Raw genomic sequence first — 14307 nt, forward strand, 5'->3', positions numbered from 1 at the left:
AAGAACACAACCGTGTCAGTTGACAATCTTAAAATAAACAAATACAGTCCTCCCCCGAATCAGGTGGTGCTGAAACACCGGTCCCATTTCCTTGGCCTTTTTTATTTAGTTCGTCTTCCGTAAGTGACAATGATAGGGCCTAGCCACATACAAAAAATTAACTGCGTTGTTTATAGCACAGCTCAACAGTGAACAGAAATTGCGGTGGCAGGTAAGCTCCACCTCATTGATGGAATTACTGTAAATAGAAATTTATTACAACTGGCATGTCATAACGGAAGATGTGGCAGCAAAATGTTACCATATAGAGCAAGTCCGATTTGTGCTTCGTGTTTTAAAGTTTTGATGCGGCTCGTGTTCTAGTCAAATTTAGATTTTAATTGAATTTTTTTTTCAATTTGATTTCAATTATACTCTAAGCTGTGCTCAAATCGGCATAATGAGTTTTACTGAATTTATTATTATTAATTATTTAATAACGTATCTGTATCTATACAGTGTGAGTAGTAATTACTGTCAGTAAATTTTAATCTTGAGAGTATTTCATGTCAAGCATATCCATAACATTTGTTTTAAATTAGTCTAATTCAAATCTATCTCTCTTTGCTTTAATTACCAGTCGAAATCGTTGTTGAAAGCGTTACAGCTGGCACGCATACATATATCCAATCATTTTTTTGTTGTAATGATCCTGCAACAGGAACATTTTTTAGCTTAGCTTAGCTTAACCCATTATTTCCTAGCGTATGATATATCATACCTCGTCTTCAAAACCTGTTTACTGTTGAATTTTAATAGTTAGCATTGTTAATATATCACCATAAGAGAGATAAGACATCAATCTGATGTGTGTGTGATATAATTTGTCAGTTTTTGTCATTTCATCTGTATTTTCAACAGTACAAAGCTGTGATAAATGGCAGAAAAAAAATTGAAAAAATGGCGATAAAAACTTTGTCTTTAAAACGCATGAAAAAGTCTACATTTAGTGACGAAACATTACCTGACATGTAAATTGGTATTTATATGTAAAGGCTATCACAACATTCGATAAGAAATCTGTCAACAACTGTGTAATTTGTTTGTTTGAAACTGAGCCTATGAAATATTAAACCTGCGATATTTTGGTCTTGGAAGCATTCCAAATGACGATTTCGCGTTTCCCGACACATTCGAGCCATAATATAATAGATTACAGAGTTTCACTTCATTTGATCCAAATTTAGGTATACCCGGGTCATAATGGATTAAGAATAATAAAACTAAGGATAATAAAACTATCCTCTTATAAAGGTATTTATGATCAATTTTGGTTAGCAAAACCATCATAAGAGTGTAATAAAACCTTCAATGTTACTTGGGTAGTTATTTTCACGAACTGCTTCATGACGTCTGCATGTACAAGAACACGTATTGAATTCAGAAGAAAGAAGGTATCATTTCCGTACATAATGAAAAGAAGAGGACTCAGGCGCGAACCTTGTGGAACTCAAGAAATTAGCTGGTACAGGGGCCAATTCCATAAAATAAAAAAAAGCGAGCGTCAGGAAAAAATGAAAAATTTTGAACGCTAATAGCTCTGCCAATGATGAATGGATTTTGATGACTTGAATACCAATTACCAGTTCATTTTCAATCGCTAACAGTGAAAATTAAAACACATCATCTGCTTAGTGTGGGTTTCCTTTAACAAAAAATGTAACAACTCCCCCACGTTCCAGCAGGTCGAAGATTCTTTACGACATTTAATCCTATACCAATTGAAACATTTAAACCTATACCAATTGACATTACTACAAAAGTTCAAATTAATGGACAAAGTAGTCAAATCCCAAAACAAAAAAAGTTAAAGAGGACGCCAGAGTGCAAAACCACGCCTTTTCTTCAACCGATATTGTCATTTAAATATTTAACCTAGTTCAATTTGAGGTCCTGAAAGCGAAACCGCATAGAAAAGTGAGCGGTCATCCTTCCTTTTTACCAGATTGCATCCATATACTGCAAGAATTGTTCGGAACTGTTGTCTTACACGAAAACAGGGCTGAAAGGGATATTGTGCATATTATCTATACCTATAAAAATGGTTTTCTGTCTGTCTGTCTGTCTGTCCCTATGTTCCTTATAGAATCGAAAACTACTGAACCGTTCTCTCGATGGCAAAAGACCCATCCCCCCACTAAGAGGGGGGGGGGCTCCCATACAAATCTACACACTTAAAAAAAGTGCCGAAGTCAGCAAAATTTTGCCGAGATTTGGAAAGGCGATCGTTCGGTAAAATTTTTTATGATGCCAAACGTTAGTAAACATCCGTAAACGTCGATTTGCAGAACTGAAATTTTTACCGAACGCTCGGCTGTCCAAATCTCGGCAAGTTTTGCTGAGTTTTTTAAGTGTGTATGCCCATAAAAATGGATTTCTGTCTGCCCTATGTTCCTTATAGAATCGAAAACTACTGAACCGGTCGGAGTGAAAATTTGCATGTAGGGGTTTTTGGTGCCAGAGAAGGTTCTTATGATGATTAGCGATCCCTCTCCCCACTAAGAGGGGGGCTCCCATACAAATCTATACCTTTAAAAATGAATTTCTGTCTGTCTGCCCGAATGTTCCTTATAGAATCGAAAACAGCTGAACCGATCGGCGTGAAAATTTGCATATAGGGGTTTTTTGGGCCAGGGAAGGTTCTTATGATGGTTAGAAACCCCTCCCCCACTAAGAAGGGGGGCTCTCATACAAATGAAACACAAATTTCTGCATAACTCGAAAACTAATCAAGCAAATGGAACAAAATTTTACATGTGGGTGTTTTTGGAGACAAGAATTTTTTCTATGGTAAATTGAGACCCCTCCCCACTTTAGAAGGGGGAGCTCCCATACAAATGAAATACAAATTTCCTAATAACTCCAGAACTAATCAAGCAAATGGAACCATATTTGGCATGTGGGTGTTTTTGGAGGCATGAATTTTTTCTATGATGAATTAGGACCCCTTACCTTTTCAGGAAGGGGGGCTCCTATACAAATGAAATACAAATTTCCTCATAACTCGAAAACTAATTAATCAAATGGAACCATATTTGGCATGTGGGTGTTTTTGGAGGCATAAATTTTTTCTATGGTAAATTGAGACTTCTACCCTCTTTAGGAGGGGAGTTATGACCCCTCCCCCCTTCAATAGTGGAGGGGGACTCCAATACAAATGAAATACAAATATCCTCATAACTAGAAAACTAATCAAGCAAATGGAATCAAATTTGGCATGTGGGGGGTTTTGGAGGAAGGAATTTTTTATGATGGTTTGAGACCCCTCACCCCTGTGGTAGGGGGATAAGGACTCTAATACAAATACAACAGGAATTTTTGCGTAACACAAAAACTAACCGAGCTCGAGAAATTTTAGACTCTTTCATAAAACATCAGTCAATAACAAGACCACCAGAAACGATCAATAGTAACATTAGATGATTCAGTGCGAGACGGACACAGGCCGCGAGTGTTGCCGGCGACCTGCCGTCGGAGGCGCTGGCCATTGCCCCCCGTAGAGGTCACCTCTATCTAGGTTTATTTATTTTCCTAGATCTACTCACCTCTATTAACCCCTCTAAGGTCTACATCATTTTTAGCGCCGCAAAATTCACTAAAATGGCCATAACTTCTTTATTTTTCAATATTTTTTCACCAAATTCGGGAATTTTGCCGAAAATATTTTCTATTTTCATGATATCTATAGATAATGGCCATATGCCATATGGTCCCGGAGTTATTCCGGAGTTCCTTGGGGGACCGAGATATGGCTTTTTTAGATAAAGTTGCCAAATATCTAAAATTTGTTTGAAATCTGTTGATTTTTGAAAACATATCATCGACTGTGGACATATCAGTTACTTTGCCGCAGTTATGAGCCATGGTGCGTGCCATCCGGATCCGGGGGGACGCTATAAATCCGGAACCGGTTCCCGTAACGGGGCATTTCAGCATCAGTAAAGCATGTCGTGTCGCATATCAAAAAACATCAGTATTCGATAAAATAGCGATTGGCGATCATCTCATGTCTTTCAGAGCCCATATGGCCGATTCCAGGTCCCGGACAAGTTCCTCCGAAATCCGTTCTGTGCTTGAATCAGAAAAGAAACCCTCCCCGGACCCGGAACCGGTCATACGGCCTCTGAGAGCATCTCATGTCTCTCACCAATCGCTATTTTGTCGAATGCTGATGTTTTTTGATATGCGACACGACATGCTTTACTGACGCTGAAATGTCCCGTTACGGGAACCGGTTCCGGATTCATAGTGTCCCCCCGGATCCGGATGGCGCGCACCATGGCTCATGACTGCGGCAAAGTAGCTGATATGTCCACAGTTGATGATATATTTTCAAAAATCAACAGATTTCAAACAAATTTGAGATATTTGGCAACTTTATCTAAAAAAGCCATATCTCGGTCCCCCAAGGAACTCCGGAATAACTCCGGGACCATATAACATATGACCATTATCTATAGATATTATGAAAATAGAAAATATTTTCGGCAAAATTCCCAAATTTGGTGAAAAAATATTGAAAAATAAAAAAGTTATGGCCATTTTAGTGAATTTTGCGGCGCTAAAAATGATGTAGACCTTAGAGGGGTTAATATATTTTTGAATCGATGGTTCTACAATTGATGGAGGGACGGTAGGGGAAAGTAATGAAAATTTTTTGGGAAAGGAAGGGAAAGAGTGGAACGCCCCCCTTCTTTTTCACTCTTTCCCCTCCTTTCCCAAGAAAATTTCATTACTTTCCCCTACCGTCCCTCCATCAATTGTAGAACCTTCGTTTCAAAAAAATATTAATATTAATACCTGACCGCATTTCAAGGTCAACGACTAAAAAACACGAGTTTGACCTCTATTACTTTCCTTCAGTTGGGTCACCCCTGCGAAATGGTACTTTCTACGAATAGATTTTCCGTGAAATGGTACATCCCGCGTAAGGTTTTACGCGAAATGTTATTCTGCGAATCTCTATTTTCCACGTTAGGGTCAACTGAGAATTGGTGTTCCGCAAAATGGTATTCGGCGAAATGGTTTGTAATGATGGCGAATATTTAAATGCTATCCGCTCTATTTTATCAGGCTAAGCAATGGGGGGAGTTGTTTTCTTTTTTTCTGTGAGGAAAATTTGTATATTAAAACACCCATGAACTCCTCAGAAACTTGCAAAACTCGAGATTGTGACATAGGTCATCCGAGTTTCACGATTTATGCACAACACAGTTTAATTTGTGGCAATACGAAGTTTGTCGGGTCAGCTAGTTGCATATATTTGTCACGTGACGCAGCAATTTTCAAAGCGAGGAAAATCAGCGACTGTTTTATCCGAGAATAGTTTTTGAGCGTGTCATTTGCTGCTTTGCGTCTCCATTCCACTCGATCCATGGCCGCAATTCGCCAGCCACGTAGTCTGCGTAGAGTTCGCAGGTCGTCTTCCACTTGATCGATCCGTCTTGCTCGCTGCGCGCCCCGCCGTCTCGTTCCAGTCGGATCATTATTGAGAACTTTTTTAACCGGGCTGTCGTCCGACATTCTCACGACGTGTCCAGCTCATCGCAGGCGACCGATTTTTGCGGTGTGAGCAAGGTGGTTCCCTAAGCAGCTGATGCAATTCATGGTCAATCCTACGAAGAGTATTTCCGTCAATGTGGTAGTCCAATATAATCGGGCTCTGAATACGGTGGAACGTGATTACCTTACATTTGGCTATGCTCACAATCAAGTAATTTAACTTGAACCAATTAACAAAGACATCTAGTAAATCTTGCAGCCGATTACAGTCCTCGATGGAGCGCACGTTAAGATACAGTTTGAGATCATCAGCGTAAACAAGTATGCATTTGGCTTCAAGTAGTGCGGCTATGTCGTTGAAGAATAGGATGAAAAGCAAAGATCCCATATTACTTCCTTGGGGAACACCAGATTTATCTACAAACACATATGAAACGGTAGATTCAAGCATAACTTGCAAGACTCGTTCAGATAAATATGAGCCAAACTAACATACCAATTGCGATGCTCCCAGACGCTGGAGCTTTCGTAAAAGGATGCGTTGGTCAATCCTCCTGTCGAATGCAGCTTTCAAATCAGTGAATACAGCGTCCACTTATGATTTTTCCTCGAGCTGCGCGATGCAGGAGGAAGTGATATCGAGTAACTTACTAACATACTCAATTAACTGATTTGAAAGTACGATACAAGGAAAATCTGAAGGTCTTTGTAATCTTGGAATAAACAATCAGACCTGATAAGAAGTACGTTTCTCGCTGGCCAGTTAGCTACCTGCGTCAGATTTGAATATATTAACTGCACCATAGCTGACGGATGATTCGAGCAAAAATAAAGCTGAACATCGTCAGCAAACATATGCGCTACAGAATGATAAGAAGAAAACCTAGAATTGAACCTTGAAGTATCTCAGTTTCATGATTGTTGAATTGAGAAGGTTTATCATCAATTACAACAATTTGTAATCGGCTCATGAGATAAGATCTAAACAAAGCAACTATTTCAAAAGAAAAATTGATTAATTAAAATTTAAAAATAAATAAATAAATAGAAAAAATCATCGAAATGAGAAAACAGCGCTTGAAGTTGTGTTTCATTTTTCTTTAACATATCATTATTATCATCTTACACTTAGAACGTCAATCATAGGCGCAAATTTCGCAACTTCTGGCGGAAACCCCATTGACGTCAGAGAAACTCCTGCATTCATACGTTTTTAACGAATTTCGGTCACTTTTTATACAATGGAGCAGGAGAGATTGGAATTAATATTTAAATTTATATTTGTTTTCATAGCTTAAATTTCAGCCAGTAGATGACGATCTGTCAACAACACTTATTATGAATTCACAAAAAATCACTTGATTAATTAAAAAACTATATACCTTTACATTTTGCATGCAGTAATTATAAGTTGTGAAAATTTCTTAGCAAATAAAATATTACAGTTTGCTAATTTTATTTAATCTTTACAGACATCAAATACCTCGCAGCATAAACAAAAATATGACATATCCCTGCTGTACACAGAACCAGAAGAAAGTCCAAACTAATGCATGAGATTAAGTTCGAATTTGACAACAAATCTTGATACGGATAACAAATCTAGTGTCGAGTACAGGCTACTCATGAACAGTATCTTTACTCTTCTCACTATCACAATATCAAAATAAAGACATGATTGCAAAACAAAGCAAATGCGGAAACGCGAACAGCACGTAAGCCACAGAGGCATCTGCAGTTCATCGGCCATCAACCGCAAGGCATAAATTACTTAATTTGTTAGGCTAAATATTATAGACACCTTTCTCTCGACATAAAACTAAACGTCGTACGATGAATTTTTCAGCAGACCAGGATGCAAAAAAAAACAAACCGACTGACGAAACTAACATTGAAAAACTCGTTGAATTGTAAATAATGTTTAAAATTAGACGCTTGACATATGTTGCATAATATACTATTGGCAAAGAAAAAAATTTCTGCCCAAAATACAACACATCACCAATTCAATCACCCGTGAGAACAGACATTAAAATATGGATATTAGCGATGCTTAAGCTGCTGCTCTAAAACCTTGAGACACCTGAAAATCGCTGAAAAATGCACTAAAAGGCCAATAAATATATGCAAAGCTATGTTCACGGCGATCGATTTTGTTTTCAACACATTAAAATATTTCTGATTAACGTTTGCTGAACGATTTCTACCGTAACCTTTTCCCCCATCTTTTCGACTCCCAATCCATGCGATTTGTTTATCACTTTATTTCCGAAATGCGAACGATTTTTACCAGAAGTTTCATGAGAATTTCCTTTGACATGACACAGTTCCGCCGCGTTCGCGGGAAGGATAAGCTGAACGGTTTTTAAATTTAAATTGAATGCTTCAGTCATTCAGTTATACACTTTACATGGCAACCTAATGGAGTCAAATAATATTTACATAAATGAGAAATAATTGATCATAACTTAAATTTTAAAATAATGCGAGCAACCAGGTGGTATGAAATTATCAACAACAAAAAACGATCGATCCACCTAGTAGCGAGAAATATTTTCCACACAGTGGTCCAGAATCGCAAAAGAGCGGTCATTAGCAATTGGATAAAAAATGCCAGATTTTTAAAGAGTGATGTCTTTGAAGAAGTTTATTATTAAAATATAGCGCATTTCTGCACTATTAACCCATTTCCTCCCAGCGTTGCGAAAACGCAACGCACTTTCATTCGTTTCTAGAGAAGGCCCGGTTGAAGATATCAACTTGGACCCTGAGAAACAAAGAAAGATTGGAAAAAAATCTAATCGACCTGTTTTTGCTCAAAGATCAGATGTTACTTGTAACATAATTACAGCTGTGACAAAACAACAGGTTTTGCAATTTTTCAGACAGTTAAGGAAAAATGCTCATAAAACTCGATTTTACCTCTATTAACGCCTGACCTATCAATCAGTGTTAGTAAGAATCGGTTGCTTGCCAAAAAAAAACTTTGTTTCATAATTTTGATTATTTTTGTAATTTTAAGATAGGTTTGAAGCTTTGCGTTGCGAAAACGCAACGCTAGGAAGTAACGATATTCAAAATTTGCAACGGGAACGTTTGTTTTCGTTCGTTCGCTGCGGTGTTTCATTTCATGTCGTTGCTTTTTAGTAAACAAATGAATGTAAATCTTATCTTTCGCTTATTTAAAATATCCCGGAAACATTATAAAAGTTTACATAACATAGAATTCACAGCTTCAAACACTGATGGCAGATGGAGAAGCCGTTGTGATAAGAGCGTAATAAAATTGTTAAAGTACCTTTGCCTCCGGAATATCTGGAGGAATTGAGTGATGGCAACGACAGTTTCATGTACCCAAATTTAATGTTACAACCTTTCCGGAACGTGTTGGTAGGCATTTAATCATCTGCGATGACATGCATTTAGCATTCAAACTGCATACTATGCGTCTAGTGCAAAGATGGTCCCCAACCCAAATGTTTCGATATCTATCATAAAACATAACATGTAATACTCTAAGTAGTTCATTTAATCTTTATTAATACTCAAAATCTCAAAAAAAAAATCCCAAATTTGATTTAACGGTGAAAAAGTATGAAGCATTTATATGCATAATAATGAAGGTATGCAAAAACGGTATACTCTTAATGCCCAGCGTTGCGTTTTCGCAACGTAGCGTTGCGGGACACAAGGTCAAAATTAAAAATACATGTCAGCGGCTTTTTTTTAGTTGACCTAAAAGAGAATTTTCCTGAAAGTTTCAACTTTCTATCCCTGCTGGGAAAAGTGTGGGGCTTAATGGGTTAAAGTGACCGTGAATTCACTCCTAACTCTTATAAGTGTTGTTTTTTCAAATAACTTTGAAAAAAAATGCTCCAAAAGTTACAGAACATACCGTTCTGATTCAAACTTAGAACAGTCTCAAACTTCGAACACTTCAGAATAAAATGCTCGTTAGTATCGCTAATATGATGAAATATTATGCTTATTGTACACCACCGTGTTCGTTAGAATGTCCTCTATCCGGTGAGGTATGACATTGAACTGTAGGACTCCTTGTAAGAAATCAGCGCTGGAAAAAAGTGAGAACTCAGATTTTAACTTCGTTCGCATCTCTTAGCGTTTCGTGCAAAAGTAGCTGCTTTTCTTCGTTTACCTTATCTTACCAATTTTAGAATAGTTACCTTCCCACTTTGCAATTATTAGGTAAGTGCAAGATATATATGTACTAAAGCATAGTTTAAATACAATAATTCATGCATTATTTCAAAGACATTAGATAAATAAAAAATGTTCGAAGTTTGAATCACGTTTTGAGGTGTGATTCAAATCTCGAACACCCACGAATAATATCAGGTTTTTCCTTCGGGAAAATGAATTATCTGTATTGTAAAAGTGTACAAAGTTGTACAGAAGTACGGATTAAAACTAATTATTGTGGGAAAAACTTAAATCATACTGTAAGGTGGATTTAAAAAGACAGTGTTCAGAAAAAGGGTGAAATTTTACTTATTTAAGTTAGATGACACTAAAAACATTAATACTTTTCAAAGTAATACAAGTGTTCGATGTCTGAGACTGAAATATTCGAGCTTTGAATGTCGACCATGAAAGCGTTCGAAGTTTGAATCAAAACCGAAAAGCAGTGTTTTAGTGTTTTTCAATGTAAATTAACATTTTATCCTCATTTTTAAAATTTTAACACGAAAATAATTAAATTATCATGCTATTAAACCATTTATGGGAGTAGAATAAAGATGTTTTCGAAGATTTTTCTTTGAAGAAAGTTTTAGCATAGCTTAAGTGTTCGAAGTTTGAATTAGAACGGTACTAAAATAAGCAACTTTGCTGAATACACACGATTTTTTTTATTGTTTTCGAATGTTCTACAAAGTTATTCAGTATGTTAAAATACACTTATTCTCTGAAGACTGTTTGTCGCTAGGACGCATATTTAATGAGTTATGAAATATTTAAAAAAAATTCGCACTCACCGAACAATTTTTTTTTTCAAATTCGGGCAACTTCTGGAAAACCTACAACTTTTATAGGAAAGTACTACATTTCGTCTCCAAAAAAAATTCCGTCTCCGAAGCATCCTCGGAAAATATTAATTGAAAAGTGTGTTACTTTATGAAAAAATATTTTATAATTCATTATATACGCATCTTAGTGAAAAGCAGTCTTCAGAGAAAATGTGTACTTCAACATACTGAATAACTTTGTAGAATATTTGAAAGCAAAAAAAAAAATATGTGCAAAGTTATTGAGCATAGTTCATTTTTAAGCGCTCTTTTTAAACACATCATTTTATTTCGCAACCAGTAAGAGATAGATAGTTACTATATTTAGCAAAGTTACTTATTTTAGTACGTTCTACAACTTTTCAGAGAAAATTTTTTTGTTTTGAAATTATTAAAAGAAACAAAAGTTTATATCACCTTTATAGGTGACCCAGCTAGCACCAACTCGTATATCAATGTACGAAAACTATCGTAAATATCTCCTAATAAACTCGAAATCGTAACTAAAACTGGATAAAGTGGGATCAAGTTGATTTTCTGTCGTATATAATGATAATGACTGACATACATACGATTTTCAGCACAAAATCGTAGAGTAGTACGGAGCGACTCGCGCTTAATCGGATATTATCGTATATAAATACTTATATAGTCGTAACGCTCAAAATTATTCGTAATCACATATATCGCCTCCAAAATAGTACGGATATGCCAATTTTGCGCATGAAATACGATTTATTTAGCATGTATATCTGTACGTAATGCTGGTTTTTACCTTTTTTATACATATGAAAATGCTAGCTGGGGAATAAACGGTCACCCTAATAGTGCAGAAAGATGCGCTATATTTCAATAAGAAACTTCATTGCATTGGTAATGTCCGCTTTTTTTGCGATTCTGGACCACTGTGCATCACTTTCCTGCAATTTTTGAAATAAGTTACTAATCGGTGTCACCAATAAAATTTTGGGAGAAAACATTCGAATCTTCCATACGAAATATTTGCTTCAAATCAAAAATAGAATTCTAGAAACGCAACATGGTTTTTAACAGCAGAAGAAAACGTTTACCTAGAAACGCTCTTGGAAGATAATAGTTTCCCAGCACTTGATCTCCAAGAGGTTTAAGCCACAAATCGGGTTGCTGAATACCAGCAAGGCAGCCGGTAAGAATGGCCAACCAGCAGAGCCTATCAATCATGGCCGAAACTGGATTATTTCCAAGATCCAAGGGTTATTTCCGGGAAGAGGAAAAGCTACCGGCGAGGCGGATGGAAGGAGTTGTTTGTTCCATCTACTGAAAGGGTGTTCTGCTGTCGCAACTATCGCGGTATAACGCGGTAGGTACTCTTCCAAATCTACTAAGGACTAATAATTCAGCTCTTGTAGAAATGTCGAGAATAATGTGTCAGACCATCAGATCTTTACTGATTTTAGAGCAGCTTACGATACAGTCGAACGACACTATGGGACGTAAAGGACTAATACGGTTAGAAAATTGATAAAATAATTAAATAAATAAATTTTCACTAGAATAATTAGTAATGAATAATTACGCAATAGTAGCTTTCAAACACAACTAAAAGCGTCTAACACGGTTTTGCGATGTTACTTGCGCATACGTGAACTTTTCTCTATTCCTTGATAAATGGTTGAATAATTTTCTCAACCGATTCTTTTACTTTTGCTAAACTATAACAAAAGTAAAAAATAACCAGAAACAAAGAACATCAATGCCGGCAGTCACGCAGCAGCAGTACAAAACAGATTTGCGACAACCGGTTCTTTCACTACGAAAATGATATGACGCACCATCACCCTGCTGGTCTGGTGGGGCTATCGTGGTGCTGTCAATCCTGTCGACGTCGACGATAGAGTTGACCATCACGCCATGCAGCACAGACTCCGTGGCATTATATGGGAGCGCGCGCGGTCAATTCTCCACTCCGAACGACTTTGGCCATAAACGTCGAAAAATTGGCGGTACTCATATGAACCGGTTTGGGAGAGATACTTTCAATGAAATCGCGTCTCCCCACACCTGTTTAGAGTGTGATGATATCGCACAGGTACAGCTAAAAATAACACATGCCGAACATGCCGAATAAATTGACAGACCCGCATAAGCTCGGATTAGAAACGCCGAGGTAAACCTTTTTGGCTAACATTAAGGACGGGAATCGGTCGGTATCGGTTAAAATTTCGCCACAACGATGGTGGTCCAAAGCAAACGATTTTGTTTGACAACTGCTGGGCTCTTAACGTAAACGACAGATGGTCAATATTTGTTCAACTAAGCTACCAGCCTTGGCTTGGGTTTGAAACGACTATGAGTTTTAAAAGAAAATGTCAAATAAATTCAGGAGAAGGTTCTCTGCTACAGTATTATTTACAATTAATGAAACGAGAAAACTTTATTAATAAGCGGAACCATCGATTAATATTTCAGTGATCTTTTCCGGTGCACAGTACAAAAAGTGCTGCAGGGCATTTACCTTCAAGTTCAAGTGGCTAAAAAAACTTCATTTTGTTCCGCCCATTCATGCCACGTCTCATCTCGAAACTTTTACGATGGCAGTTAATTAAAAGCACATCACAATACTAACAACTCCATAACAACATAGAATCTCAATTGGACAGCTCACTCACTTTTTGCTCACTGTTAGCAATCCAGCAACCCAACGTCAGCGCGGATGGCGAACCAAACTGTATTCGACTTAACCGTTTTGAACCCATAATAAATCAAGCCGAAATCAGGCGCCGTCGTCACAATAGCGCACTGCCAGCTGCCAGATTTGTACGCGCATGTATTACGCTCGTAAAATTCCGCCCGAATGTCTAGCAGTGGTCTCATCTCGACTGACCTTAGACATGTTGGCTCCGACGGCCTCTGCAAGCAGTAAAAAAAACATATCTGCCGGGGTACGAAATTGAAGAAAATGAACTTTGTTTGGCTCCCAAATTAAGAAGGATGATCACTAGAGATTTACCAGAGGATTATGGCATAATGTCATGGAAGGTGATTGCTTCCGAGGAAGTATTGTAGTATATAAACCGAGCTGCAATTAGTGTTTGATATATCATCAAGGTGGTATTCTTGAACAAACATTTAATCATAGCTTAAGTGGTAGCGACTGATTTCATCTTGCCTAGTCTGAGCAACTGATGGAAACATCGACCTTCTTCAATTAGGCTGAAAACATACACAATTTTTTGCTCTGATCACATATGATGTATGCATGCTTTTCAACTTTCATTCATTTCGACATCTGAACTTACGTAGTAATCTTTTCAAGGCAATTGTCAACGAAAAATTCGCACCATCTTATCAAAAGGGCCAATCTCCAAAATGTAAACAAACCGAGTGACGGTTTCTTTCCCTATGCTAGTCCAGCAGAAAATAAGCCTCACTCGGTTTGTTTACATTTTGCAGATTGGCCCGTTTGAAAAGTTTATGCCGAATTATTCCCCCAAATAAAAAGAAAATTACAAAAATATGAAACGGCTTCGTTAAAGAAAGCTGAATATAGCATCAGAACAATATTTTTATATGAATTTCAATCTTTTGGTGTTTCTTCACAACACCGGTTTATTTATTGTAGTTTGACTAAATGAGGGCCATTTTATCCTAATTCTCATGACGTCAGCCGGAAAACGAGCCCTACCTGCCATTGCATAATCCAATATATTTTTGGTCTATATCGAAATTTTCAAGTTCATCCAATTAATCATTCTTCGCATCA

At 37.2% G+C, this 14307-nt stretch overlaps 1 protein-coding gene across 3 annotated transcripts in view; it reads right to left on the reverse strand.

Annotated features, from left to right (window-relative positions):
- Positions 1-14307, reverse strand: part of LOC128733189 (all trans-polyprenyl-diphosphate synthase PDSS1) — a 206348-nt gene that overhangs the window by 64770 nt on the left and 127271 nt on the right. The gene's annotated exons all lie outside the window — the stretch shown is intronic.

Source organism: Sabethes cyaneus, chromosome 1 (genome assembly GCF_943734655.1).
Source record: "Sabethes cyaneus chromosome 1, idSabCyanKW18_F2, whole genome shotgun sequence".
Lineage (NCBI taxonomy): Eukaryota > Metazoa > Arthropoda > Insecta > Diptera > Culicidae > Sabethes > Sabethes cyaneus.